The sequence below is a fragment of the Aedes aegypti genome, chromosome 1 (genome assembly GCF_002204515.2).
Source record: "Aedes aegypti strain LVP_AGWG chromosome 1, AaegL5.0 Primary Assembly, whole genome shotgun sequence".
Lineage (NCBI taxonomy): Eukaryota > Metazoa > Arthropoda > Insecta > Diptera > Culicidae > Aedes > Aedes aegypti.
Window position 1 is genome coordinate 285,188,233 of NC_035107.1, and position 24,569 is coordinate 285,212,801.

General features: G+C 37.8%; 1 protein-coding gene across 3 annotated transcripts in view; it reads right to left on the minus strand.

Moving 5' to 3' along the window:
• Positions 1-23,848, minus strand: part of LOC5575947 — a 547,305-nt gene extending 523,457 nt beyond the window's left edge. For all 3 annotated transcript variants that reach the window (XM_021838036.1, XM_021838035.1, XM_021838034.1), the window contains exon 1: positions 22,641-23,848. The gene's annotated coding sequence lies outside the window, so the exon portion shown is untranslated. The remainder of the gene's footprint in view (positions 1-22,640) is intronic.
• Positions 23,849-24,569: the final 721 nt, after the last annotated feature.

A 24,569-nucleotide genomic window follows, 5' to 3' on the forward strand; every position in this document is an offset into this window, starting at 1 on the left:
TAACAGTGGTCTGATGTATAGTTAGCAGTTTGGGAGTGAACAATATTAGCTAAGTGAAATATTTTGAGAAAAAATGTGAACCGCCGGCAAATGTGTTTGTATGTGTGAGGAGGCCATTTTCCCTGCCATGGCAGGGATTCCTTCCTATATGTCCTTAAAGTTCTGATTCATGTCCAATCGGCGTTCACTGTAACAGTTTTATATCAAATCAGCAAATACCTTGTCTGTATTAGTATGAGTGAAATTTACATTCACTATACAAGTGTCAGCACACATATTATTCTCGATAGTTTTTTTTTTAATTTTGTTCCTACATCATAGAAGAATTTGTATAACACGAAGAGGATTTTTATTAGCTATGTCGCGTATCGCGAGATTTTGAAAGGAACAAAGACATTATATGGTACACTGTTAACAATAATTAAGATTACACGTCATGTAAACTTCATTTATGCGATGTAAACATGACGTCATGTAAATTAAAGTCTGAAATCATGTAAAAATGTGTTATATGTCATGTAACCACTCAGGATCCTGCTGGATTACATGACATATAATTGAAGTTTACATGACATATCATGTAAATATCCATGATATTCCACGCTCCAATTTTGTATAATATGTCTCAGAAATTTACACGTTTCGTTCGAACTGTGTAGCGCCACAAATGAAAGTTGCTTAACAAACGAATGGCACCGTTTACAAATTAAGTAACGCTCTATGGGAGTCAAAAGTTGGGTCAAACGTTATGACTTAAACAAAAATTAAAAAAAAGCATTTCCATGCTAAATGAAGTTTGTGGGCACGGAGACGAACCAGCCACTGGCTGAAAGTCTCCTCAATAAAGATAAAATAAATAAAATAATAAAGTTTGTGGGTGAGGTAGTATATCAAAAATTATATAAATGGTCATAACATATCAAATCCAACATGTTATATATGAAATAACGTTATGAAAACGAGAGGAATGTCGTAAAACCGCAAAAAAAATGCATTTTTATGGTTTAACTAGTTTAAACATAAAAATCAATAGACCGCTTCTGGCCAAAAGTTCATAGTGTCATTTGAAAGTGAAAACATAGTCCTTTCAGAATCGCAAATCGCTATGTGCGTCAACCTGCGTCCAAACTAATGCTATTAGTCCAAAAAAGCCCCATAAAAATCGATTATTTGAAAATAACTATTTTACCATTAGAGATAGCAAGTTGCAATGTTCAGCAAAAACATGTAGATTTGGTAGTTGAACAATTTTGTAGAAGATACAAAAAATGTCAAAAATTGTAGAAAAAAGTTATACCAAAATTTTGATTTTAAGGGTCATTTTAAGAAAAAAATACATATCTTGTAATGTATAAGAGATAGAAATTTTGTGTCTTAGACAAAAAGTCTTGAATTAACACGTGCTACAACTTTGCTGAAGACACCGACCGTCTATCGCGAACAGGTAAAAACATATTTTTTTATCTCGCTTTTAGGTGATTAAATCACCTGGCCGCTAGTATCAAAAGAAGCGCTTTTACAAATCAAGAAACTTCTGTGAACAAACTTTTTCACTAAAACCAACGGTTTAGACGCTATTCTATTTCGATCACAAAATCGGCAAAAAAACACTGTGCAGTGGTACCACAGTAAAGTTCCATATACACGACACCTCACAAACTGCTCAAGGAATTCCGATCGCGGATTTTTTTTTCTTGACTGCTCCTTGTCCTACCCTATCACAATACTTTTCAGCTGCGTACTACGCTTTCAAAAGTTGAACCCCTGCACGGAGAAAACGAAAAACCCATAATTGAGTATTTTTTAACTTATTATTGAGTGGTTTTTCTCTCCCTATTTCATTCGTTCCTTCTATTGTTGTCAGAGAGCGAAGAATAAAACACCCAAAAACCGAACGTTTGTGTGTTACCTCAAATTTGAATCAGTGGCATAGTACTGAAGGTTGAGTTATTTGATCTGCCGGTTGAGTGAAAATAACTTAGCCAGTAGTGCAGTCATGAAAGCAACTTCTACCCCATCAACTCAAAATTAGGTTAACGTACCAACCCCCCGAATTGAGAACTAACTTTTCATAATCAAAAGTGATAAGGTTCAAACCATTTTTTAAATTCAAGCTTGAATATGATATAGCCTCTATCTGAGCGGGAAAAATTGCCAAAGTAGTAGCAAGAACACGCTCTATTGTGTTAATCAATAAAAACAAGACTTCATCAAACATTCCATGACCCCATTATATTTTGATAATTGATTGGATATGATTCCCCGAAGGCGCTGCACAAAAATCATTAGCTCCAACATGAAATTTGTAAACAACAAGGCCCGTAAAAGTTAAAATCCCCAAACAAAATCAAAACTTACGCGTGGTAAAGATGGACAAATTATGGGTGAAGTTATGAAAAAAATCCACGTGCTCGGCTGGGATTTGAACCCAGGACTCTTGTATGCTAGACGAGCGCTTTACCAACTAAGCTACCGAGCCACTTGGTGACCCAATAACTGAGTCCTGGGTTCAAATCCCAGCCGTACCACGCGTAATGAGTTAATTAATTTAATAACCCTGCGGATTGGATTACCGAACAGCTCAATATAAACGTCAATTTATATTAGAGTGTTACTGCCTCTCTGTAGTAGTCATGTCGTCACTTGAGTGAGAACGACACGTTGATAGCCTTCCCACATCTTTACTCTTACACAATACAGTTGTTGTGGAAGCGATGTAGGTACGATAGGCAAACAGTTTCAACACTAAATAAATCGCACTCACTCTTCCCGCGTGTGGCAGTTAACATGAGATGGATGGATATGGGTTATGAGAGGGGTCCGCGTGGTCTGTAGGGATTTGAATTCTAAGCTTGTAATCAACTCAGTTATTGGGTCACCAAGTAGCTTGATTGGTAAAGCGCTCGTCTAGCATACAAGAGTCCTGGGTTCAAATCCCAGCCGAGCACGTGGATTTTTTTCATAATTTCACCCATAATTTGTCCATCTTTACCACGCGTAATGAGTTAATTAATTTAATAACCATGCGGATTGGATTACCGAACAGCTCAATATCAGAGTCTTTGAATGGAGAGTTGCGCGAAGAGGCTTCTTTGAATGGTTGTTCTTCTTCGTCTTCGAAAATAGCCCCTATCTGTTTTGCTGGTCTGCTCGATAGGTAGACGGTTTGACAGTTCGATAGGTACAGTCACCCCACAGTTATGGATAGCACACAGATATGGATCAAAGTTGGCTCAAACGGAGAATATCTCATCAAATAGAGTTGCAATTAGGCAGAACACATTTTATCTACGTGAACCATAAATCTGTACAGCATTGCAATCAATCATATCTTCTTCTAGCATATTTTATTCGTCCATATAAAATAAAATGTTATTCGTATTTATAGAATCGTTGATTCTGAACTGTGGGGCATTGAAACCCGTACCACAGTTATGAATCAACGATAAGACGATTCCGAAAGAAACGCCGAAACGTATACTTTCACTAACACACCATTCGTTTGCTTCACAGATAAATTGCTTTTATAGTGTTCTGATCCATAATATGAGTCAATTTGATCCACAATAAGGACCCTCCTGTTCCACTGATCCACATCTGTGGGATAGACAACGTTTGAAATTTCTTTCGAAATCGACACTTTTTCGTAAATAACCGAGATTTTTTATGTGTATTCTCGAAAACAATTATATTTGGCATTGCCAGCCGGGTAAATTTGTTTTGTACAAGGCCGCCATGATTTGTAATCATATTTTATTCTAAAAAATGACGCTTAGCTGATCCATAACTGTGGGGTGACTGTAGATTTGGTTTGACTCTTCGCGCAACTCTCCATTCATAGACTCTGCTCAATATAAGCATCAATTCATTTTTGATAGTTTATATTGACTTGAAAAAGAATCAATGTACGCGCATAAAGTATGTTGATACTTTTTCAGCTGCGTCAGTGCAAAACCAATTGATTTTCTTTGATTCGAAGTCGTGATATGAATTAGCAACAATCATCAACGGTGCGTAAAAATTTTAATGTCGGCCTACTTCGCCTTAAAATACTGTGTTTGGCCTACCAGAGACTAGGTGGCGGTAGTGCGCGAACGTCAAAATCGAACAAAAGTTATACGAGCGCCACGAGGTACCAATAACATAATTAAGCGCTATTTTAATCTACTATCGAATTATTTCGAGTATTACATTTGTTTGTGTTTTACTATATACTCACAGCTTTGTTCTGCCATACTGAATTCTACTTGAAGTGAACAATCCGGAAATCAGTATTTTTAGCATTGGAGGCTATACTATGTTTCAATTGGATAATTGTTTCAACTGCTATGTCTGTTTTTCTGTAGTCTGATCAGCATACAGCTTCATGAAGATGGTGTAACAACATCCAAACGATATTCTTAAAATCAATTGAAAAATAAAACCAACAAATATTGCCTTCCGATTTTTTGGCGATTGTTTTCATGGAGGCTCATTATTTGTCCAAGTGTCAAACCTTTTTTTTTTAAATCTAGCTATGGATCAATGGTGCTCAAATAAAAAGCACCTGACTTCTATGACATAAATATTTATTTTGTAGGCGTAAACTTTCCACCCTAATTTGAGTTTTTATGGCTTTTCAATCCTACCCGACGGAGATTAACTTCCAAGATAAGGCACAATAAGCACTGGCATACAAATCTTTTTACCTTAGCCACGGGTGCTGACATCGGTTTTCGAAACTCCTAATGAGGTTTAGTCATTAAAATGAGCAACCGTCGTCCTAAAACGCACCTTGGACACAAACACACTGACATCCCCGGTGGATTTCCAGTCCGCCAAGTTGGGCTTTAGGTCTAATCCCAACCCGGCCAATCTCCATCGTTTTTCTTTGGTCCAGACGGTTCTCGCCATCTGGTGCTGTATTTCATTATCAAAATTAATTTCCACCTGGTAAGGTAGGATTTGCCTTCATTTACTTTTCGGCCCTAATCAAAGCACCATATGCGTCTAGACCCCTGTTTTATAGGCTCCTGCGATGAATTAACGTAAATTAAATGTGCTATACAAAATTTAAGCCTGCTGTGATGACGAAAACTGGTATGATGTTCAATTTAATTTAATCAATGAATCTGAAATTCCGTCATTGTAAAGCGAAGACTCATTGAAACTTTTATTTTTTAGGTTTATCTTAACGCTTGTTATATATACAATGTATCTTCATAGTTTCAAGATGAACCCTTATAATATATGTACAAAAAAAAATCTTCCGTGCTGCTAAACGTTCAAAAATGGAAACATTTCAGCCGAATAGTGCACAGCCGCACGTAGATACTGCGGGAGCTTAAAAGTTAATGTAAGCTCATATATTTTATGCCGTTTTCAGTCGCATTCACGGTCGGTCTGCATTCGGCCAAGATTTATGCGCTACTTTTAGGAGTCTCTTACATATACATCACCAGCAGCACTAGCAGAGTCTGCTGTGTAACTTCTAGGATGCGAAAACTTTTTGTTGCTCGACAAAATACGACCTTAGAGATTTTATACAAGTGAACAACACGAACACCTGAGCGCCGATTATCTGCGCTTCCGATTTAGTATATCTTTTGCAAACATGCGGGTCGACTGCTGCAGCACGATTTTCTTTATTTTCATGAACCTTCAGAACGGAAAAAAGTGTAACAAATCATGCAACAAACCTTGACAAAATAAATTCACTTATTGCGGTTCGGAATAAACAAAGAATCGCTCTTTTCCTCATAACGTCATCTACCCACGTGGCGCCCCCATAAAAAAAAAAACACGGAACCGACAGGAAACAGAAGCGTGTTGTTCTTCTCGTCGGTGTGCGGATTGAATCGTCGTTCGTAACCCTTTGTGAGCGGTTTTGGTGTTTTCCTGCTGCAGTCAATCTGTGGCCAGGCAGCAGCACGCCACTCACCTAAATCATACACCTCTAAAACAAACGGCCTGACATAGCAAGCACGCGCTGCGGGACGAAAAATGGAACAACATGGTGTATCATTTGGATGGTTGATTGCCTTTAGGTCTAGGAAGATATTTTCCTTGCAGTCGTAGCAGGCAGTGCGAGCCTTCAAAATGGCAGAGGCAATCATGGTGGAAGCAAAGTAGGCACTGTCAGTCAAATGGCTCTTTGTCTGTCTGACTGTGTGTGTTCAGCAATATAAGGCTAATAAGTTTTTCACCTTGGTTGAGCAATTAGGTATCATCATGGACTGAATATGTCTTGGGAAATCATGCCGAAGAAAATTTACTATTAGAAGCGTATTTTCATACTGCTACGTTTTCCCTTTCCATAGTGGAGCAGTCGTCGAGAAAAATCTAAGTTGTGGCAGTTTTAGCATGCTTTATTGAGCCAAGTTATCTAAAATCTGGAGCCACAAGAACGTTTTATGTTGTAACTAAGGGGAGCTTTCCGTTAATTACGTAAGACAATTCTCGTTTTTTTCGATCTCCCTTTCCCCATTTTTTGTATGAGAATTAAAAATAAATTGTAGTACAAAATCTCGGAACACCCCCCAACCCCCTAAACCCTTTGAACTGCCCCAGAATGAATTTGAATAAGAGTGGCGTCAATGTCAACATTGAAACAGCGGCGAACTGTCATTTCGGTACAAATCCGCGATGCAATTGAGCAGAAAATTGGAACATGACGTCACTCTTCTTTATAGGCACTCTAGAATGCCCCTAAAGGTATACTGCTTCCCGTTGAAAAATGGGTTAACCAACGTGCGAAGTTTGATTTTTGACCAACTTCGCCGTGTCGCAACTCGATTTTCAATAGTGCGCATAATGCGCACGGCGGAGGGCATAGATGCGCACTATAGCGAAGTGACTCGCGACACGGCGAAGTTGGTCAAAATCGAACTTCGCACGTTGGTTCACCAATTTTTAGTTGCGAATGCTATCGACTGAGGTTCAAGATCACTGGGAAATTCTTCGGCTTCGCAGTCATCAAATCAGTCAAACGATTATTATTTTTCTTGCTTCCAACGTTTCGGTGTTTATTAAACTTTCTTCATGCAATTTGAACTTATTATCGTTCTCGTTCTGAAGACCCTATCTTAGCAACATCCGTCTGAATATAGAAAAGTGTTGGCACAAAACTTTCTGAACGCAGAACATCGCATCTGTATCTGAATTCGGATTGCACTTTTCCTACTCAATCAACGGTAAAATTGACACACAGAGTACCAAGCACAGGCTCCGCCAGGGCTTGCATGGAGACTTGCCATTTAACGATCAAAACATTCCGGACGCTTAAGTCGACAGAAACGCTCAAACTTAGATTTAGGTATGTTTGGTTAAAATATTCTTGAAGTGTTATTATTCAACATGTTTTTACAATTCACACGGATAAAAATCTGATCCCCACACCATGATTTACAAATCATGAAATTCATAAATTGGTTAGGTCATAATATCAGGATCACAAATCATGGTTCCTGGAGTCATAATCATGATTCCTCATAAGCGTAACATCCAGTGTGAAAACACTAAGCCAGTGATGGAAAATGGCGAACGCTTCATCTGAACTGGAACAAAAACAAAACCAAACAAAACCCGAGCATCAGAGCGCTGGCTTACTCGCATCTGTCGACTCCCGAGTAACTGAAGCAAAAAGTGATTCGCGAACGTGTTCGGAGCTGCTCAGAGTCATATTGTGCTTTTGGGAAAAACTGCTGCTTACCCTCCGAGATGTATGGTTTTCAAGGGCTTTTGACTACAAACTAGTAGTTTACTATCGATATGATGGTTATATAATTAATTTGTCTGTCAAAACCATAATAAATCACACCTTGCTCGGTTACTCGCGAGTAAACGCTCGCGAGTTTGTTGCTACTTCTTTTGACATGTTCTCCCGAGCAGACGGGTGCGGGCTTACTCACACCTAACCAGATCCCGAGTCTGTGATGTTTGTTATGCGTTGGTATACACTCGTGAGCTGCTTCGTGATGCGAACTTTTCCAGCACTGCACTAAGCGGCGCACTTTGCTTCATCACATTCGTATCGATCACTCTCAGTTCAAGATGACGAAGCGGTTGAGTGGTAGAGTACGTGGCTCACAATCGGAAGGTTCTTGGCTCGAATCTCAATGTATGCTATTTTTAACATTTTTTTATTTTGTCGATCATAAACGATGCGCGACTCAGCATTTTTGGCATTTGAATCATGATTCCGAGCAATCAGCTACCAAAACCTAACGCGTGTGTTGCGTTACGGCAATCTGACTCATGATATCATGAGTCCAAATCATGGTGTATTTTCATAAGACGAAAACACGCTGGAATCATATCATGACTCATAATCTTGTTTTTGGATTCTGATTTTTACTCGTGCAGATCTTCATGAAAGTGACCAAATTTTTGATATTATTCATGATTTTTACAAGTAAATCAACGAAATATTGGAGCGTGTCTTGTCTTTAAATCCGGACACCTGATCAAATGATGTTTTTAAATCCGGACACTTTTGGATCAAAATCCGGACACCTGTGTTTTTATTTGATATTTTTGCATATATTTTCAAGAAAATCATACAAATTCGTCGAAATAATATTTTTTAATCAATTCGACGTGTATTTTTCCCTATAATGTCACAGAGAACAACACGTAACTAATATTAGTGGTTTCATTACCTGAACTGAAGCGCGTGTGGCTCGAACTCGTGAACGTGTGGCTGGAATCTCAAATATACACAATTAATCTTACACTACACCATTTTCTTATAACTCACAACACTTTATATGTATATATTTCAAGTCTTCTCTTGTTTTATACATCGAAAAAATCATTTACACTAGTAAAAAGTGGTTCTTCCACAAGATGTCCGGGTTTAAAAACACTGACCCATAATCCCGGACAGTCTCTTTATAGTCCTTTAAATACACATACAATTTACACTCTGTTTTAAATTGTGTTCAAAACACTCCACTACACTATTTAACACACTCTTTCTTCAACCTTTGGTTTGGGTTGTGCGTTCAAAGATTGTTAATCTTCAATTAACATGGACCACGAAGAAATGACGTCCGACAGCAACGATTAAGATGTTGTTATTTTTATTAATTACTAGTGGGCCCGGCAAACTTCGTCTTGCCATCAAGTAGGCTGTTGAAAAACGCTATGGATCGTCCCATACAAAATGACAGTTCCGTGCACGCTCGTTTTTCCGACTTTCCCGGTGAATATCCTGGGATTTTTATATACACAAACACGTCGGAACACTTGACGAACAAAACGGAAAAATAATCATTCAAATCGGTTGACCCGTTCGGAAGCCATTTCGTGACATACAAACACCACTCCATTTTTATTTATATAGATAGATTTGATAATGTTAACTAGATTGAAAATTATAGTATAATAATCATCAATGTTTAAAGTATAGGCTATGAAAAAATCCCAAACATAAAAACATTTCAAATATGCATAAATTAATCAATATTATCTAAGTGTCCGGATATTGGTACCGTCCGGATTTTGATTCACCACGGTAAGCATTCGAATGAACGTGTCAATAGTATTTAGCGATAATAAAAAAACAGATATTTAAATGTTAAATAATTTACAGTTAACTGGATTATTGAAAGAATTGTAAAACATTTGAATTGATGCGAATGAACTGGCTCATTAAGTTTAAAACCTCATAAATAAAAAAATCGCACGGATCAGAATCAAACTCGTTTAACACGAATTCCCCTAGTTATCAGGTTCTCTCATTATATGCGCGAAAACTGTTATTGAAATTGAAATAACATTTTTTAAGCGATAACAGTCTGAGTAGGTGAGCGCATGAGTTAAAGCTGACCGTACGGATCGTTATCATGCACATTTCACCCAAATTCCCCATTTTATCAGATTTTTCCATGTGATTTATCATATACGCGAGAAAACCGTTTATTAGCTTTTGAGATAACATTTTCAAGCGGTAATAGCCTAAAGAGGGTAGTGCATTAATTGAACCTGACCACACGGATCAGTATCAAGCTAGTTTTACCCGAATTCCCCAATTTATCAGGATTTGTTAGGATTTTTCATATTATAAGCAGAGAAACTGTTCATGAACTATTGAAAAAGTATTTTCTAAGCGATAACAACCAGAGTATGTAAAAGCAGGTGTTGAAACTGACGGCACGGATCGTTAACATGCCCATTTCACCCAAATTCCCCATTCAATGAGGTTTTTCGTGAGATTTATCACATTATTTGCAGGGAAACCGTTTATTAGCTCTTAACATAATGTTTACTCTACAATAATAGTCTAGAGAAAGGTGTTCATGAATTTAAACTGCCCGCTTGGGTAGGTATTAAGCTAATTTTACCCGAATTCCCCAATTTATCAGGGTTTTGATTGAATTTATCATATCATATCAGGGAAAACGTTTATTAGCTATTGACATATTTTTTCTAAGCGATAACAGTCTAGAGGAGGAAGTACATACATGAATTGAAACTGTCCACACGGATCGTAATAATGATTATTTTACCCAAATTCCCCAAAGGATCAGACTTTCTTTAGGATTTCTGATATGATGTGCATGGCAACTGTTCATGAACTATTGAAAAACGTTTTCTAAGCTATAAATGTCAGCGGTAGGGAATGCAATAATTACAAATGATCAACTGGATCGTTATCATTCCATTTTACCCATAATCGCCATTCAGTCTCTTGATTTCTCATGTTATATTCAGGGAAGCTGATAATAACTATACAAGTACACTCTCTCAGCGATAGCAGTATAAAGAAGAAATTTAGGAATTAAAACTGACAGCACGGGTTGGTATCATGCTCTTTTTATTCTAATTCCCCATTTTATCAGGCTTTGGTAAGCTTTCTCATATCATGAGCAAGAATATTTTTTTTTTTTTTTAATTTCTTTATTAGTATCATTCCAAACATTACATTCATTATTTCTTATATCTAGGTGTTCTGTGTTATTAGACAACACTATCATCCTAATTTGGTAAAACAAATCTAAGATTTTATTAACATTTTGTTAACAACATATTACATTTCATTTGCCGTAGCAGTTCAGATTTTTTTACAGGTGAGTTGATTTCACCTGCTTATAAGAGAAAAAAAAAGTTTTTAATATACTTAACCTAACTTAACCTAATCATATAACGCATTAATCGTGGCAATAGAAGATTGTAACGATTTTTGCCTGAAATTATTGATTATTTTATTTGACATTTGTTCCAATGTTTCAACATTGGATATCCTATGTAACTCATTGGTACTATACCAGGGAGGAAGCCTCAGAATCATTTTCAAAATTTTATTTTGAATTCTCTGCAGAGCTTTCTTCCTGGTATTACAACAGCTAGTCCATATTGGTACAGCATACAACATGGCTGGCCTGCAAATTTGTTTGAATATCAAAAGCTTGTTCTTAAGACAAAGTTTTGATTTTCTATTAATAAGGGGATAGAGACATTTTACATATTTGTTACATTTGGCTTGAATGCCCTCAATGTGATTTTTGAAAGTTAAATTCTTATCTAGCATGAGTCCTAGATACTTAACTTCATCTGACCAATTTATTGGAACCCCTCTCATCGTGACAACATGTCTACTTGAAGGTTTCAAATAAAGAGCTTTTGGTTTATGTGGGAATATTATTAGTTGAGTTTTGGAAGCATTAGGAGAAATCTTCCATTTTTGCAAGTATGAAGAAAAAATATCCAAACTTTTTTGCAATCGACTACAGATGACACGCAGGCTTCGTCCTTTGGCGGAGAGGCCTGTGTCATCCGCAAACAAAGATTTTTGACATCCCTGAGGTAACTCAGGTAAGTCAGATGTGAAAATATTGTATAATATTGGTCCCAAGATGCTGCCTTGGGGAACACCAGCTCTTACAGGAAGTCTTTCAGATCTGGAGTTCTGATAATTAACCTGAAGTGTACGATTTGACAGATAACTTTGAATTATTCTAACAATGTATGTTGGAAAATTAAAATTTTTCAATTTTACAATCAAACCTTCATGCCAAACACTGTCGAATGCTTTTTCTATGTCTAGAAGAGCAAGACCAGTAGAGTAGCCTTCAGATTTGTTGGAACGGATCAAATTTGTTACACGTAAAAGTTGATGAGTGGTCGAATGTCCATGGCGGAATCCGAACTGTTCATTTGCAAAAATTGAATTTTCGTTGATGTGGGCCATCATTCTGTTCAAAATAACCTTTTCAAAAAGTTTACTGATGGAGGAAAGCAAACTGATTGGACGATAGCTAGAAGCTTCTGCAGGATTTTTGTCTGGTTTTAAAATTGGAACAACCTTAGCATTTTTCCATTTGTCAGGAAAATATGCTAATTGAAAACATTTGTTAAATATATCAACTAAAAATGATAAGCTACTTTCTGGAAGTTTCTTGATGAGGATGTAGAAAATTCCATCATCGCCAGGAGCTTTCATATTTTTGAATTTTTTAATAATAGTTCTCACTTCTTCCAAATCAGTCTCCCAGGCATTTTCGAAAACGTTCTCTTGATTGAGAATATTTTCGAACTCCTGAGCAACTTCATTTTCAATTGGACTAGTAAGTCCTAAATTAAAATTGTGAGCACTTTCAAACTGCATAGCAAGTTTTTGAGCTTTTTCGCAATTAGTTAGTAATAATTTGTTTTCCTCTTTCAATGCCGGTATAGGCTTCTGAGGTTTTTTCAAGATTTTAGATAATTTCCAAAAGGGCTTAGAGCCGGGGTCCAATTGAGAAATTTTATTTTCAAAATTTTTGTTTCTTAAATCTGCAAAACGTTTCTTGATTTCTTTCTGCAAATCCTGCCATATAATTTTCATAGCAGGATCACGAGTGCGTTTAAATTGCCTTCTCCTCACGTTTTTAAGACGGATCAAGAGTTTAAGATCATCGTCTATAATCACGGATTCAAATTTTACTTCACATTTTGGAATTGCAATGTTCCTGGCTTCAACAATGGAATTTGTTAAAGTTTCAAGAGCATTGTCAATATCAATTTTAGTTTCTAAAGAAATGTTAACATCAAGATTAGAGTCAACATACGTTTCATATATATTCCAGTCGGCTCGTAAATAATTGAAAGTGGAGCTGATAGGATTGAGAATCGCTTCATGCGATATTTGAAATGTAACAGGGACATGATCAGAATCAAAATCAGCATGAGTAACTAATTGGCTACAAAGATGACTAGAGTCGGTTAAGACCAAGTCAATCGTAGATGGATTTCTAGAAGAGGAAAAACATGTAGGGCTATCAGGGTATTGAATTGAGAAATATCCTGAAGAGCATTCATCAAATAAAATTCTGCCGTTGGAATTACTTTGAGAATTATTCCATGACCGATGTTTGGCATTAAAGTCACCGATGACAAAAAATTTCGACTTATTGCGAGTCAATTTTCGCAAGTCAGTTTGAAGCCAATTAACTTGCTGTCCAGAGCATTGAAAAGGCAAATAGGCAGCTATGAAAGTATATTTACCAAACTGTGTTTCAACAGAAACACCTAAAGTTTCAAAAACTTTAGTTTCAAATGACGAAAACAGTTGATGTTTTATACGCCTATGAATGATGATTGCAACTCCCCCACATGCCCCATCAAGTCGATCATTACGATAAACAAAAAAGTTAGGATCTTTTTTAAATTTGGATCCAGGTTTTAAATACGTTTCGGTAATAACTGCTATATGCACTTTATTAGCTGTAAGAAAATTAAACAGCTCGTCCTCTTTACCATTCAGAGAACGAGCATTCCAATTTAAAATATTTAAATTATTATTTGGATCCATTAGAAAAACGTAATCCAATAACAATTTTATTTGTAAATTTTACACCTACTTGGACTGCTTCAGTCATAGTGGTGGCTTTGAACATTGCATCAATCATTAGATTCAATTGTTCAGTTAGAAAATTAAAATCAGAGGCAGACATATCATCTGATGATTTCCCATTGGAATTTTCGGTAGACGAAGAAGCGGGGTAGGAGTTACCTGTGGCGGTAGGGTTTTTTCCATTTGATTTGAAACAAGTAGAATGGGTACTCATGGAACGAACAGGGGAAGAGTTCAAATTACCTGCTACGATATCGGCAAAGGATTTACCGTGGGTAGATACATTCGAAATTGAAAGATTCGAACGGCTACCCGACGGATTAAAATTAGTTTGTGACTGAGCATGATTATGATCTTCCTGATGGGTATGATTCATGATCAAGCGATCGTTAACTGAAAAATGAGCATTGTTCGATACTCTACCAGGCAAATTCCGGAAACGACCGTTATCGTAACGGATATTATCCTTCATCTGCTTGGCACGAGCCTCAACGACTCTTTTGCGTGAAATGCATTCCCAAAAGTTAGCTTTGTGAGGGCCCTTGCAATTGGCGCATTGAAATTTTCTGGTATCTTCTTTCACAGGACAGTCGTCCTTAGCGTGAGAAGAACCTCCGCAAATCATGCATTTAGCATCCATGCGACAATTTTTTGTACCATGACCCCACTTTTGGCACCGACGGCACTGAGTGGGGTTCTGGTAATTTCCTCCAGGTTTCTGGAAATGTTCCCACGTCACACGGACATCGAACATAAGTTTAGCTTTTTCTAAAGCTTTAATATTATTTAGTTCTTTTTTGTTAAAGTGAACTAAATAATATTCTTGAGAAAGCCCTTTCCGAACAATGCCAGATTGGGTTCTCTTTTTCATAATGATTACTTGGACTGGTGAAAATCCAAGTAAATCATTTATTCCATTTTTGATCTCTTCAGGTGACTTATAGTCACTTGAGAGACCTTTCAATACGACTTTGAACAAACGTTCAGTTTTGTCGTCATAAGTAAAAAATTTGTGCTTCTTCTCTTCAAGATATCTGAGAAGAAGTTCGCGATCTTTAAGAGTTTCCGGCAAAACGCGACAGTCTCCTTTCTTTGCGATTTGGAAGGAAACCTTGATTCCCCTAATGGAGTTCAAGATCTCCTGCCTAAATCCACCAAATTCGGAACAACTGACCACGATAGGCGGCACTCTTTGCTTCCTCACTTGAATCAAAGAGCCTGGGCTAGAGGCTGCTTCGATTTGGTGTTCGGAAAATTTGTCTAGAGCATCGAACTGATTGCTCATTTCAATACAATTATTCATTTCACCCTTGGAAGAAACTTCGCATTCCAGGGAAGCGTCCTTTCTTCCATTCTTGCCACGTGTAGTGACAGTTTTAAAACCCACTTTTTTGGAAGGAAGTAGTGAATTCAGAGATTCACCCTTCCTTTTGTTAGTTGTTGATACCATGTTTAGTTAATAAGCGAGAAAGACGTGACCTTCGAGAGGTTTTTTCCCTAGACGGTGTCCAAGAAGGATTACCACCGCTAGCTTTCGCCAACGGGTCCAACGAAAAATCGAAGGCACGGGTCCAAACAAGGATCGTAAAGGGATCAATAGTAGAAAAAATAGTACTGAAAAGTACTGTTTAAGTAGCACTGAAAAGTACCGTTTTTAATTTTAGCACTGAAAAGTACCGTTTGTGTAGCACTGAAAAGTACTGTTTTATTGCTTTAGGTAGTTTTTAAGAAAACTTCCAAGAGCAGAGATAATTCGTGTACGCACAGCACGAAGGTACGATGCGCACTGAGCAAGAATATTAATTAAGAACGTCTTATAGGCAATTATAGTCGAAGGAAATGAGTGCTGGAACTAAAAGTTATCACAAGCGTTGTGGTCGTGCTCATTTTTCCCAAATGAGCATATTCTGATCCTTGATTGGACTTTTTTTATTATATAAAAAAAAAAACCTGTAATGAATTATTTAGGTAACGTTATCTAAGCAACACCAGTAAAAAAGCGAACAAATTGTTGAAATTTTCTATTTTAATCATAATTGTAAAGTTTCTCTCGTGCTATGTCCAAGTAAACTTATTATGAGCTATTGAAATAACGATTTCCAAAGTGTCAAGAACCTAAGCAAATGAGTGTAGGAATAGAAACTGATCGCAAGGTTCGTTATTATGCTTTTTATTTCCATAAAACCAAATTAAAATGGAGAATATAGGAATAATAGGCATGATAACGAACTGAGCGGTCAGTTATAATTACTGAACTTACTGGCTTAGACTATTATCGCCTAGATAATTTGAATAGCTCAAATTACAACAGCAATATCTTATTTTTTATAAAAAATAATCAATGATATATGTATGGATAAATTAACCAATCAATTTCACTTCCAGCAGTATCTCCAAGAACTGTTGTTTTTTTAGAAAACGTCATTTCAACTGTTTATATAAGTGTGAATATTAGCAGACCTTGTAGAAGCCTGATCATATGAGGAATTTGAATAATGTGAGTATAATACCCATCCGTGCCGTCAGTTTAAATTCCTGCACTCACTTTCTTTGACTGTTGTGACGTAGATATCGTTATTTCAGTTGCTCATTATCAGCTTTTTGCGCTAGCTATAAAAGTGCGGGGGGTGATCCGACTTTGACATTTCTTGCTCACCGATTTTATAGTTTAGTCTTAGCATGGCCTACATGCCCTATGGTTGTTGATTGCAATGAGCCTATGCATGCTTTAAAACGTTTGACTTTTACTGTGCGCCCGAGAACGAGACAGCACCAACACACGGCGCACAGTAAAAGTCAAAAGAACAAAAGAATTTATGGCACGTACAAAAGCTCATGTCAAAAATTTTCACAGGACTTGCTCTGCATCTGCGTTTGTTTTGTATTGCAATATTGTCTGTTTCATTAAAAAAAAACGCGCCACCGATTTTAGAACAGACTGAAAAAAATCATCGCCAGCAAACCAATCAAAGGAGGTGATTTGCCTTTGTGTTGGCAAGACTGGTGAAACTTAAAATGCCCGAAAATAAATCAAAGGAGGTGATTTGTCATTGTGTTGGTAAGACTGGTGAAACGTCTAATTCAAAGCAGTTGGTTGGCTGGCGACGGTTTCACCGGCGACGATTACAAATCGTCGCATCCGATAGGGTGCAAAATTTATAATATTTATATTTTTATAAATACAAACTTCAATCTTTTCATTTTAGGAATCAACACCAGGAAAGCATTTTTGGCCTAATTAGAGATAAAGAATTTTGAATACTATTTGATAACCTTCCGTAAATTTTATAGAGAAAATAGGGAAATTAAACATGCAAGTTTTCAAATTTCTGCAAGTGGTGGTCTGAGATGTTGAATATTGACCCTAGGCACGTTTTATATCGTTCAAACATGCAGTTCTTTGCTTAAACCATTGCCAGGGAATAAGCTTGTTGAAATTATAAGTCTATCATACACGGGGGACAGTCATTTATTGGATCCGGAAAACATGACCCAAGTTGGAGGTGTGCTTAAAATGTATCGAAATGTGCACCTTTAAATCCAAATGACCTGGATCCGTACAAGCCAAGATTCGAGCTATTCGTCAAGCGAGAATATCCCCTAAACTCTAAAAATTCAGTCAAGGGTCGTCCAAGCTCGGTCTTGCAGGAAAAACTTAAACAAAACCATAAGAATTCAATCTTTAAAGCTTTTTTGGCATCAAAATCTTCGTATAGTTCCCAACACTCGTTCACATAGTTCAGTTTGTTCGGACTTTAAGTGGGTATAAAAACGTCTATCTCCTTGCGTTCGTTTTGTTAACAATCTGTCGGGGGATTCACCTCCGCACCGTTCATTCCCGTTTATCCGAACACAGTTATTATTGAGAATTAGCAGGAATCAGTCCATTTGGTAACTGCCTACTCCCTAAAATGGTAAAAACATGGAATCAGGAATCAATTTATCAGATTTTCGTTACCTCAATCAAGGATCCATTTTTTGACATTATTTTGCATAAACATGACAATTTTTCAAAATCGCAAGGTTTGCTTCGATTAAACCATAAAAATATTATAGTGTGGACAGGATACGTCAAAAAGGGGTGATTCAATGTTTATAGCAAGCTAGCGTAAAAAGTTGGATATGTGATAACAGAAGTCCTTTAAAAAAAGAATTTTCGTAAAATAAGTATGACAACGATCCATGCGATCAATTCTTAAACCAGTATTTATTTGCTTAAGCTCTTGTCACTTAGGAATCATTATTTCAATAGCTCATAATATGTTTTCATTACAAAGCACGAGAAATATTTTACAATTGTGATTAAAATAGAAATTTAGGGTAAAATCAGCATTTCAAGAATCCGATCGCTCAGTTTAAATTACAGCACTCACTTTTTTACCGTTGTTTCTCAGATAATGTTACCTTAACTTATTAAAGGTTTCTTTGCATATAATAAAAGAAGTCCAATTAAGGTTCAGATAAATATGGATAATTTGGGTGAAATGAGCATGATCACAACCATTATGTCAACTTTTATTGTCGGCGCGGTAAAAAGTTTGAACCGGTTCCTCGCCGAAGTTGGATTTTTCTCAAAATCTAAGCAAGATAGAAGTGGTGTATTCGATTCGCATCCGCATGCGCTCCAATGCGCCCTGCTTCCGAAGAAAGGTACCTTGCATGGGTACCGATAAAAATACATTTTCGGTGAACTGCATTATCTAACGAACGTACAATAATTCCAGCACACAATTATTGCCTACAAAACATTCATAATAAATTTTCTTGCTCATGATATGAGAAATATTACCAAAGCCTGATAAAATGAGGAATTTGGATGAAAAGAGCATGATAAATTCACTTCTACATACTGTTATCGCTTAGAGAGCGTTCTTGTATCCAGCTTTTTACGCTAGCTTGCCATAAATTTAGAATCACCCCCTTTTGACATAGCTTGCCAACACTATGGATCGATGCACGAGTTCACTAATTTGACGTTTGAGCGGTGCCGAATTCACTAGTTTCCATGGTCACGTAAATAACACGGCACCGCTCAAATGTCAAATAGTGAACCCGTGCATAGGTCCATAGCTTTGATGGTGTTTAATCGAAGCAAGCTTTGTGATGAAGAAAATTTTTGTTGTTTACAATTCAATGTCAGAATTTTTCAATTGTGGTTTTACAAAATCAAAGTAGGGAATTTTATATTTATTTTATTCTCTATACATTTTAGCTCTACAAGGATCAGGAATCAATAGTAACCTGAGGTGCAAATTGAAGTCACTATATGCTCAAACATTTACCAAACCATCAACCTACTGATTAGTATTTTAAAGATACCTTTGGCTGGAAGGCAAACCGTTAATCTCTGTTCAACATTACGGCGATTGTGAAAAGATTCTAAAAGGTGTAGAGAATAAGATCGGGCCAACATTATAGATAGCAAGTTATATATTTATTACCGTCGATTTTTTATGACAATTATCGGCATTGTCCCTTCCATAATCATTTTTCAGATTATTAAAATTTGCAAGAAAAGACATTAAATTCTTGAAATAGTCTAAGACTACGAATAGTTGAAAAATAATTCATAGCAAATGTGGTGAATTTTTTTAACAATTTAATCAGATCACCATAAAAAACCATCAGCCATAAAAAAACAGGCAATAAATGTCAAAATCTAATCACCCCTTGTTGTTTTATAGCCAGCTTCCCTGAATAGAACATGAGAACCCATGTGGTTAGTTTTAATTTATGCACTTCCTTCTCCAGACAATTATCGCTTAGAAAACATTATGTCAATAGATAATAAACGGTTTCCCTGAATAAAATATGATAAATCATATGAATAACCTGATTCAATGAGGATTTTGGGTGCAATGGGCATGATAACTATCCGTGCGGTCAGGTCCAACTAATGTACTCACATCTTTACATTCCTATCGTCTAACAAACGTAATTTTAGCAGCTCATAAACAGTTTCCATGCACATAATATAAGAAATCCTATCAAAAACCCTGATACATTAGGGAATTCGGGTAAAACGAGCTTAATACCAACTCAAGCGGGCAATTTGAATTCATGCACTCCCTTCTCTAGACTATTATCGCTAAAGCCAAGTACGGACCTGAAACGTAAATCACTCAAGTAAAATTTCTCCTTTTTACCAAAGTAATGTTGACAGCTGATTCAGTATGAGCGAAATGTCACTTTCACTTGCGGAATAATTGAGCGGCACATTTTTCCGTTCGGAAAAGTGACAACTCCCTTTTGATTTCAACGATCAGCTCTACTTCTCAGCTGCGTACGGCTAAAGTAATTTCGGTAGCGGAATCATTCCTTGACCGTTTTTTTTTTCCTATCCTTTTGCACAGTACTTATGATCAGCGTACCGATCATAAGTAAACGTTATGTCAAAAGGTCATAAACGGTTTCCCTGTTAATAATATGAAAATTTTTATTAAAAAACCTTGATAAAATGGGGAACTTGGGAGTAATGGGCCTGTTAATGATCCGTGCGGACAGTTTCAACACCTGCTCTTACATACTCAGGCAGTTATTGCCTATAAAATATTATTTCAATAGTTCATGAACAGTTTCTCTGCTTCTCAGAACACTAACTTATGAGCACTTCCACAGTTATTAACTGAGAGCTTTCTTTGCCGATTGACCGTTTTTGCATGTGTATATCGTGTGGCAGGTACGAAGATACTCTATGCCCTGGGAATCGAGAAAATTTCCTTTACGAAAAGATCTTCGACCAGCGAGATTCGAACCCACGACCCTCAGCATGATCATGCTGAATAGCTGCGCGTTTACCGCTACGGCTATCTGGGCCCCCAGTTTCTCTGCTTATAATATGAAAAATCCTATTAAAAACCTGATTAATTGGGGAATATGAGGGTAAAACGAGCTTGATACTGATCCATGCGGTCAGTTTCAATTCATGCACTCACATCTTGATATTCCTATCATCTAAAAATCGTTATTTCAATAGCTCATACACAGTTTCCCTGCATATTATGTGAGAAATCATATCAACAAACTAATAAAAATGGGGAATTTGGATAAAATGGGCATCATAACGATCCGTGCTGCCATCAGAACCACTTTCATTCAATTCCTTAAACATTTTTACTCGGTTTATTACCTTTTTTTTTGATTGGTGATGCGATCCATTATATAGTCACGCCTAACGGGATTCGCGATATTATTCGATAAACGCATTGTGCGCCGAACAAATAATTAATACTGATGTGCAGTAATATGAAACAACAACACAATACACATCTATGCAAACTACAAAATTTGTGAAATTTTGATTTATGCAACCGACATTACTTCTGTAAAACAAGAATTTGCTAGCCCCCTCCAGAAAAAGTCCTAGACCAATGGAAATAACAGAAGTTAATATAATTTTGTATATAAAAATTTGTTCTTGACGTAGACGGGGTTGGTGGTCTAATGGCTACCGCTTCTGCTTCATAATCAGAAGGTCATGGGTTCAATCCCAGGCCCGTCCCTTTCCTCGTACTTTGTAGTTGTATCTTTCACTTGCTTATATCTACCACTTAATATATCACAGTTGATCTATCACAGTTCATAGCATTTGCTGGAACCCGAGACGGACAGATATAAACCGTTTCCCTTCGCTTCCATTCTTTTATCAAGCCTTTCCTTATGCCTGATACATAGGCAGTCTGCTAACCTCAAGCTCATGCTCAAGATGGTTCTTGACTTGTTATTTTCCTTGTAGCACATTTATTACAAAATTTGTTATATTTTTGACATTGCATTTGTAAGAGTGTTGTAGATAATATTCAAAATTATGAACAGTAACATTATTTGCAAAAATTTTGTTATTTTGCAACATCCTTGGGACACATTCTATTAAAAATATACAAACTTACTTTATCGATCCTATGTGTTTCGCAAACAAAATTCTACACGTTCCGCTCTAAACCAACTCAATTTGACTTAAGCACGAATCAAAACAAAACACTACTTGAGTCGATTTTACACTGATACAAAAACGTCGAAAGTAACTGAATGAAACGGTTTATTATTTTGTCATATTGTTTTTTGTGGGAAATAATACAAACTACCGAGTTATTTAAACGCGAGCTGGTTGTATGCAAAATTTAAGCGATGTACACGGCGAAAGAATGATAAAGTTGATTCATATTAATACAGTTTTAGAAGACAGGTTGTGATTCTTCTTAATTAATTTTCTCCAAATCGTATGAAAGTTACTTACGTCGATTTGAAAAAGTAAGCGAGAACTGTTTCTTCCGTCTGGTCGAGTACTTTGGCTTTATTTTCTCTTTGTATCATGTATCCGAACATCGTCGGGGATCATTCAATTAACGACATGAGGAGATACCATTATTTTATGTGATTAGTTTTTTCACCACCACCCACTTGTGGGAGCGTTCGCCTGAATCGCTACTTGTGATGAACCATTGCATGCACTTAGAACTCGTGCACCCTCTCTAGATCTCTAGATCTCTAGACCATATTTCCGGTCCCACAATCAGTCAAACCAGCAGCTAGTTGACCACACTAGATTATGCATCCCGAAATTAATAACTCAAAGTTCTGTTCGCAACTGATAATCAAATACTGCCCATCCCCGCCAGCCATTTTCCTCTTCAAACAGAAAACTTCTACCACCGACTGTGACAGCAAAACGCGAGAAAGGGAACGGGGTGCGACATGTCAAACAAGCGCAGAATTTATTTACTCACGAAACGGCGACACGCGAGACACACTTTCCCGACTAGGTATGCTATATGCGACAACGACGACGACGGCGGGTGGTCTAAATTCAGGCGTTCATTCTTACCTTTTGTCTCCGGCTGCGGGTTCGAGACCGGCGGCTACTACAACTAATCACAGGTTCCACAGCTTGCTTGGTCGGCTCCGCGATGGCTGCCCCGTGTGTTTACGGAAGTCGTTGCCGTTGGATCGAATCGAAGCGGGCCTCGTCTAGCAGCAATGATGACACTGCGGCACTGTCGTCATCTTGGCGCACTTCTCTCTGTTGCAGCACTCACACACGCGTTTTAACTCTACTATTTTTGCTGTTAACACCGGATGGGGATCTCTGAGGATTGTGGACAATCGAGCTGAGTGGTAAAACGAAACAAAAATCACACGGAATTGATCACACGCGGAACTTGGACATGGATGCGCCTGGAAGGCGGCAAGGTGCCAGCGCCCTCTCTTGACCAACACTACTTTTGTTTGCTTCTTCAGCACCACTTGACGGTTCCAAGCGTCGCCTGGCGCTCTCCTGCTGCTTCGTGTGTTGGTATCGATTTCAGGCACTATTTTTTACACAGATGGAAAAACGGGGCCACAAGCACACGGAACGATACACCGAAAAAACGCACGAAATGAACCGGGAAACAACAAAGAAATTCGCTCTCTCTCCCTCTTGCACTGCACTCGACTCGCTGCAGCCTGGAGGCCTCTTAACGATCAAACTTCAAATCCAAAAGTCGGTTGCTCGCAAAAGCTGGTGCAAAAAATCCGAAACGCATTTTGTCACGGAACGCGATGGATGATGATGACTCACTCCGTTCAGAACGCACCGCCACCCAAAAAGCACATCCGGATTGGAACTTTTCAACTCAAAAGAACTGCTGCACTCTTCCAGCAACTGCTGCACTCCAAACAAACGTGTAAAATATCTCCGACTAAACTAAATCGCACAAATCGGGAACCGAACAACCATCGGAACCAACACGGCTCGAGAACCGACGGCGGCGGCGAACAGAAGAAAAATGAACGGACCCGAACTGTATCCCGTAACTTCTGGCGTTCGCAAGCTTCTTCACTCAAAGGCTGAAATCGCCCCTAGGTAGGCTTTTTTGGGACCCCCGTGCAGTTGCGGCTGGGTCGATGACACACATTCGACGTGTTCGGCGGAAGAAATCTGCTCTCTGTGTGCGCGGATCGCGGATGTGGTGCAGGTCTTCTCAAGTGCGCGGAATTCACACAAACCCGCCCGCGTGTCTGCAATAACCGAAATAATAAATAGAACTGACGACGGAGACCACGACGATGGTCGGATCAACCCATTCGGTGGCTTCTTCGGCGACCTGGTTCGTGTGCTGCATGGTTGTTTGCCTACATCGTGGCGAAACATACGGACAAAGCATTCCACAGAGCGCCCGAAAATACTGCAGCATAGAGCGATGGCTCTGGTGGGTGCCTACGCGCAGGCGCATCACGACCGTACACGAGCGGGTCAGTCAGTCAGTGGTGGTGATGCGAAAGCTTTGCAACGGTGTTTGGTGTGGATGGGTGGGGCGGAGGCTATGAGGAAGCAACCGTGAAAGCTCGAGTCCATAGAGGGAGGAAACGGGATGGGAAAATCGTTTGGTTCGCCTGCATATATGCTTTTTGATTGCGAAAACTTTTAACAAAGAAGGGTGGCCAGATTGGATGAAAAACAAATCATCGGGAAAAATATATTGCATTATGTCATCATACAGTAAACTCTCTCTAACTCGATTCTGAATTGAACATTGAGTTAGAAACATATTGAGATATAGAGCACAAAAATCAATGCAACATTGGCTCAAAACAAATATTTCGGAATACAGGATTATAAGAAAATTTGAACACGCTTTATAGTATTATTAAAAAACAAGATTTAATCAAACAATTTTAAAACACATTCAAATACGCCATGTTATGGAGCAATCGAAAGGACCGAAACTTTCAGAGAGTTTTCTAATAATGCATAAACCTGCGGTTGCCCCGT